The following is a 7734-nucleotide window of genomic DNA, read 5'->3' on the forward strand; positions in this document are numbered from 1 at the left end:
CGTTTCTCCTGATCGGCCCGCAAGTCCAGCAGGGCTTGATGGTTCTCTTGATGTAGACCCGCGAGCGATGTAATGATGTCCGCAAATGGCGTTCCCGATGTTCCTGGCAGAGATTGCATTTCGGCGGCGGCGTTCTCCTTCCTTCCCGGGTTTCGGCACCAGTGTAATATAAATCCCTTTAGATCTGTTTATGAGAAGGAAGGAGACCAGGGTCGGCTGGCTGAGACTCGTGGGTACTTTAATAATAAACTCAATTCGTACATAACAATCGCGCCACATGCGCTCACAAACTCAATATAATGTTACAGCAACAAGCAGTTCTGTTTCCTCAGTCCACAAGTGTCTCAGTCCGCTTCCAGTGTGTCCCACGAGTGCTCAGCCCTTCTCTCTCCTCCATGGCTGTGAGAGCTCTCCTTAAATGCAGTCTCCCCACGCCAATTACTGCAACGAGACACAGGTGTCAATCATTTCGTATTTAACCCACTTACCGCTGCTTCTCTCCCCGCTCTCTCTCCTGTCGCAGACCTCGCTGAACCACGCCCCCCTCGCCACAGTATAGATACATTGGATGGATGGATGGATGGATGGATGGATGGATGGATGGATGGATGGATGGATGGTTGGGTGAATGTATAGATAAAGTGGATGGATGGATGTGTAGAAGGATACAGTAGACAATTGGACAGTGGATGGATGGATGCAGTAGATAGATGGGTGGATGGGTAGATACAGTTGATGGATGGATGTGTGGATACAATGGATGGATGGATTCAATAGATAGGTGGATGTTTAGATACATTGAATGGATGGATGGGTGGATGGATAGATAGATACAATGGATGGATGGGTGCGTAGAAGGATACAGCAGACAGTTGGATAGAAGGATAGATACAGTGGATGGATGGATGGATGGATGGATGGATACAGTAGATAGATGGGTGGATGGATGGATACATTGGATGGATGGATGGATGGATGGGTGGATGGATAGATGTGTGGATACAATGGATGGATGTGTGGATACAGTAGATAGATGGGTGGATGTTTAGATACATTAAATGGGTGGATGGATACAACGGATGGATGGATGTGTCAAAGGATACAGCAGACAGTTGGATAGAAGGATAGATACAGTGGATGGATGGATGGATAGATACAGTAGATAGATATATTCAGATAAATAGATAGATGATAGATACGATGGATGGATGGATGTATAGACTGACAGACCCTTGGATACTTCTGGAAGCTTCAGTGATTGTTAGAGAAAAGACGTCAATCAGGATGACGATGATGATGAATATTGCTGTAACAAGCAATTTAGAGAACGTGTAACTGATTATCTTTGGCCTGATGATGGCACTTGGTGTGGACAAGGAATGCTGGTTGATTCTGATGTGTTTATCACACTTGTGCTGGTAACATGTAAGGGCTGAGGAAGCAGGTCTGATCTGATAATGGGAATGTGTCTGTGTCTGCCTTTGTGTGATGGGTTGGGTTGTGACAAGCTGCCAGCTCATATGGCCTTGAAGCAGAGTCACCACCGCCTCACCCCTGTCTACACTCCACTGCTCTCCCCTCCACCTCGTTTGGGCCATTACTGTGGTGGCAGCAGAAGCCCGCAGACCTCTCTCATCGCCATTTCATCCCCCTCTCTTTCCCCCTCACTGCTCCCACTTTTCATCCCCTTCCTCCCTCCCTCCGCCATGTCCTGTCCCTAAATCACAGCGTTTCTCTCTTACCCCTGCCTCCCTGTGACATCACTGCACATTCTTTGCTCAGAGTGTGGAGCGGGGATGTTCATCGGACCACAGCAGCGTGATTCAAAATACTATTTCTATTCGCTTCGTCGGGCCGGCCATTGTGGGGAGTCCGGCTCGGGAAATGACAGGCCAAAGGGTGCTTTTCAATGGTGTGTTCATTAAATGTAACTGCTGCAAACTAGATGTGACATTTCACAGAAATGTAATTATTGTACATTTTAAAGTTTGAAAGGCTTTATATTTTATTTTATTGCTCTTTCTCATTTTCCATGCATTTACAGTAAATAGGGACTGAACTAAATTTGAAGTAATTTACTACAAATCTTGACATTTTTCAAAGCTCATAACAAGTAGGCCTAGTGATTTCCAATCCGAGAACAAAATCATTATTTTCAGCCATTTATTCAGTTCACTGTTTTTTTTTTTTTTTGTTGTTTTTTTGAAATTATGAATTTTCATTAGTGGTTAAGATATCCTTTAAAACAAATGAATCTGTTGTTATATTTAGTGTCATTAAATGAGCAGAGTCTGGTGACACTGAGAGAAAGTGGTTTTCCATTGCTGTGCTATTGGGCTACAGCTGCTCAAGTTTCTTCTAATCTTCTAATAACATCTGTAGAAAAGGTTAGGGATTACCCTCTTCACAATACAGCCCAATTAGTCACTATAATGTGTCATTTAAACCTCCATTATTGCGTACTGAGTCAGTGAATGGCCTGAATTTGATCTCATGTCATAAAACACTGTGTAAAGATCACTGCAGTTTTGAATTAGTATTCCGAAATTGTTTACAACGTCTTTAAAGCAATTGACCTTTCTAACAGCACAAAACATTTTTTATCCTGCTACAATGTCCTTTTCTGAAGACATAAATGGACCCCATTGTCTGTTTCTTTAACAAGCCAGATTGTGGGTTTGTGAGAGGAATGCAGTGCTTGACTTTCAAAAGTGATGACCCAAAGGATGTACCAATGAATGTGGAGGTGTATCCTGGGATATAATTGGATACTGATCCACAGACTTATTTGGATGATGAGAATGGGGAATCATGAGCTTGTGTCTCAGTGATTATGGGATGGCCTTGCCAAAGTCGCTGGTTTTATTTTATTGGTATAATTCCTTCCAAAGTCAAAAGGCGATGATAAATCAAAACAGTGCTGCATGACTTATGCTTATCCTTCAGTGCTGGATTTATGAATTTAATTTGGTTCCATGCTTAAAAATGTATGATTGTAAACATGAAAATAAAAATGTGAGGGTCAAGAGAGAAAGTGACAATTAAAGCCCAATTTATACTTCTGTGTCGAACTAACGCCGTAGCTACGTCGTAGGCTGTGTGTGTGTAGCGCGCGCGTACCCTGACGTGCACCTCTCCAAAAATGTAACAACGCGTCAATTCTACGCGGACCGCAAGCGCTGTGATTGGTCTGCTAGATTGTAGATCTGTAATTGCGCGTCAGCGCGGACAACGACGCAGAACTATAAATGAAAACCAACGCATAGTCGATAGCATAGAGGCTCCGGCGTAGAAGTATAAATTAAAAAATTATGATTATAAAAAATAAAAGTTCTCTCATCATTTACTCACCCTTATTTTGTTCCAAACCCATATGATTTTCAAAAATCATATTTTTATTTTCATGTTTACAATCATATATGATTTTCAAAAATCATATGAGGCCAAGGCAATCAAGAATTTATAGCCATGATTAACAAAGTTTTTTTTATTTTTTCTAAATCCTCGAGTGCCTTGGCCTCATATAATTTTTTAAAGAGCACCAAGATTCGGACTTTATACCCCACACTCTTTGCATCTTGTGCCATATTAATTATTTTTGAATAATGCAACTCTTTCTTTTTTTTCCATATAATTACAAATAATGGGAGTTTTGAAGCTTTAAAAAGGATGCCAAATCAGCATAAAATATTATAGCTTGCAAGTCCATCATGCACTTTATTCCAAGTCTTATATCATCTATCCTCTCATGAACTCTTGTGATGCCATGCCAACAAGATTTTTAATGAATTTAATTAATTAATTAATTACATTTTAGTCTGTTCCTCACATATTGTAATCGTATGGCTTCAGACGACTTGGAATATTGTGCATAAGTTGTATAGACCACTTTATGATGCTTTTTAGTCATTTTTGAGCTTGACAGCTCTGGCCCTCATCACTTTTATGATATTATAAAGAACGGCCAGGATATTCTTAAACAAATTCACATGTAAGAAACAATGTCTTGCATTTATCTAGAGTATATTGTTTTTATTTATTTATTTTATTTTGAATTAATTAATCATTTTAAAATGTTTTTCTCCCACTGCTCAGTCTGTTTTTTTCACTGCTCGTCTTTGAAAAGTATAGGAATTAAGAAAATATCTGATGAAATGCATTTTTTAGGATGATCCAATACAGGTTAAAACCAGGCTTACACAGGGCTTTGTTTCCTCAAATCATAACATTATTGAGCCAAACGTGGCTTAACTTGTGAAGCTCTGGTCAGGCTGCAAGAACACAGAGAACTGTCTCACTGTGACTGTAGGTGTGAGGAGTGGAGGTCTGTGCGAAACGACAAACCATGTCCACTCACTGAGAGGATGAGAGAAACATTTGTCTCTCTAGTTGCGTTTCTTTTGTTTGCTAGTGCTTTATACTGTATAATTTTTACTGAGAGAAGTTCCGGTTGAGCGAAACCAAGGAAACAATGATTTGACCATATTATTAATTTGAGTGCGATATAGGGGGCTGGTACTGAAGAGATGTGCTGCTCAAATAAACTGATTCGGACAGTGGCACTCCTCAGTGATGGGAAGGAGCCTTAATTGGGCTAATCAGAGGGCTTTCAGCGACTTGCTCATTAAGAGAGGGTGTCTTCCTGCACTTAATGCCATTGAATAGCCTGCCAAAACTATAAACGTGAATCACTCAACTGCATCACTGGACCCAACAGAAACCCACGAGAAAAGGCCAGTCGTGAAATTCAAACATTATACTGCATGGTCAGTCTTTGGTCATCTGTGTTATTTCTCCATTTGAGAAAGTGTTATGGGTTGTCAGCAGGCCCACATGGCACATGGCCTTCACTAAGCTCCTAATAGGGGATTTTTAATGTGCTCATAAAGTGGTAAAAATTGATTTGACGATATTCTCACGTTGGCTGGAATGAACTCTGACAAAGTATTTTTATCAGCTGTTTTATTCAAAAAACTGTTTTCTTTAATATTTTAAAATTGTAGCTTATTCCTGTGATGGCAAAGCTGAATTGTATGAAATCTGAAATGTCCTATTGTTATCAATGTTGAAAACAGTTTTTGTGGAACCCATCCATGATACTTTTTTTTTTTTAGGATTCTTTGATAAATTAAAAGTTTATAACAGCATTTATTTTATACATTTCTTTTATATATATATATTACTGATCCCAAACTTTTGAAAAGAAAAGCTTCATTTGAGAAGAAAAGCTTTGATTGCAGCTCATAACATTAGTGTAATGTTCCTACAATGCATTTAATATTTGTTGCAATCTCCATAGACAAAAAACCCCCAAAAAACTATAAGGCGGACAGCAACATTTCATTCACAATTTAATGTTTTACACATGCCCCGCCCTGTACTTGTTCATTTATTAAACATTTTGGCAATTTTTTCCTTTAGCTACCAATAATAATTTTAGCTCTGTGTACCACATTTTACCACTTTTGAGTCTATATTCCACAGGTTTCCCCTAAATTCAACATTGATACCATCTGGGTCTAGTCATCAGATAAGAATGCTCTTTCACTCCAATCCAGGTAACTGGTGAGAAAAGCAAAAGCACATTAGCGCACTGTAAAGTGATTTATTGAGATTACCAGTGACTCGTGATGCGAGCATCATTATGACGCAACAGGCTGTTGGTGTTGAATAAGACAACCTTTTTGTCCGGTAATGAGAGAGAAAGTGTATCTACAGATTTCTGTCTCTCTCTCTGTCCTCCCCTCACCTCCTTCCCCTCGCCAACAGTCCCCTCTCCCATCTACCCTCTCATTAGGGCCCTAATTGCTCTGTATTTTTGTAAAGTGTTAAGTTTAACGAGCACTAACTGTAGCACATGGACTGATCACCTTGTTCATTTGGGATTTATTTCTGTTATTTGAAAGAATTATGTCGGATCATGAAATTGTGAAATAAAGAAAATATAACATTTTACAATAAGTTTCTATTTGTGCACTTAATGCATTAGGTATCTAACAATAGACAACATTTACAGTATGTATATTTATAAATATATTATAAAAATAATTATAAAAATATATTATTCACATTTGTACAATTCTTTATTCAGTCATGTTAGTTCATAATATGCTATCACTTAAAAGTGTAGGGTCAGTAAGATTTTTCTTTTAATTTATTCACCAAGGATGCAGTAAACTGATGAAACATTACAGTAAAGGTTTTTACTTTGTTACAAAAATTTGTAATGCTGTTCTTTTGAACTTTCTGTTCATCAAATAATCTTGAAAAATGTATCAAAGTTTCGTCAAAAATGTTGATGTTTTTAATATTAATAATAAGAAATGTTTCTTGAGCAGCAAATCAGCATATTAGAAAGATTTGTGACATGTGACACTGAAGACTTGACAGGAATCATTTTTTTTAGAATATACATTTTAGTATATTTAGTAAATTTTTGTATATATTAAAATAGAAAACAGTTCTTTTAAATTGTAATAATATTTTACAGTTTTACTATTTTACTGTATTATCAAAAATATGCAGCATTGAAAATAAAATGCTTATTTTAAGAACATTAAAAAAATCTTACCGACCCCAATTGTTTGAACAGTAGTGTACATTATTGATCATTTATCCCAATATTAACTTAAAAATGTTAATGTATTGGTTTATGTTGAAGTTAACATTGACTAAGAATAGATTAATACGTGCTATAGCTATTGCATTAACTAATGCTTCAATATAGAAAAAAAAAATGAGTTGCAAAGTGTTACCAAATATATACCTATCAAGTAATTTCTAATTTTTTTCAATTTGCTGTTGAAGTGGATATAATTCTGTTGTGTCACTGATAATGCAGTGGTTGTTTGTTAATTAACAGTCAGAATGAGTTTATTTGGCCACTCCCCCTCGTTGACATCATTAGTTTGTAGACTTCTCTGGTTAACGCAGCATTCCGACAATAGGCATTTTCTGCACATTTTGTGGTTGCAAACGTGAAAGACAGGAAGCAGTTTTCAGAATTCCCACGTGAGTCATTTTCCCAAGACAAAAGAGTGTTTCATGTTTTTGCACTGTAGTTGGAGATGTTACCCCTGCTGATACTGGGTCAATACATTGTTTATGTAAAACAAAAGGATAAATGTGATGTCGCGTCTAGACAAAATGCAAATGAATGTTGATAAACCTTTGTTTGCTATAGCGTTTTTTCCGAAGGCACGCGCAAACAAACATGCATACAAACTTATTTTTGATTTTAAATGCTCAGTTATGACAATCGTGAATAGTGTGTAGCAATTTTCAGTTTGCTATTTGTGCTGGAAAAACCATTAGGATTGATTTGTTTTGATCCACATACATTCTGTTGATTACCCATGATGGCTAGAAAACATAAACTGGTAAATCTATTAGTCAAAATAACAACAGCATGCTCTTTTTAATTGCTCTGAACTTTGCCCTTTCTCTTTTTCAGTCTGTCACTGTGACACAACTATTACATATCTCTCAAATGTGAGAGGAGGATGTGACAGCATCATCTGGTCTTTCTTTGGCAACCTGTCTGTCACTCTCAGGTTTCACTATATTGTCTCTTTGTACTCTACACTGATCCTCAAGCCATTAGAGCCAATATCTCTGACCATCATCTGCCTCTGTTTCTTTTGATGGAGCTTTTCACACAGACAGCTTTCACTTCATTTATACTGTGGGTGCTTTTTACTTCTAATAACTCATGATAGATAAAATTACGAGTTC

General features: G+C 37.6%; 1 protein-coding gene across 1 annotated transcript in view; it reads left to right on the plus strand.

Moving 5' to 3' along the window:
• The window catches only part of mfsd3 (major facilitator superfamily domain containing 3), a 44036-nt gene extending 36556 nt beyond the window's left edge, over window positions 1–7480 (plus strand). The window contains exon 7 of the mRNA XM_079872317.1: window positions 7454–7480. The gene's annotated coding sequence lies outside the window, so the exon portion shown is untranslated. The remainder of the gene's footprint in view (window positions 1–7453) is intronic.
• The last annotated feature ends 254 nt before the right edge of the window (window positions 7481–7734 follow it).

The sequence above is a fragment of the Squalius cephalus genome (genome assembly GCF_949319135.1).
Source record: "Squalius cephalus genome assembly, chromosome: 5".
Taxonomy (NCBI): domain Eukaryota; kingdom Metazoa; phylum Chordata; class Actinopteri; order Cypriniformes; family Leuciscidae; genus Squalius; species Squalius cephalus.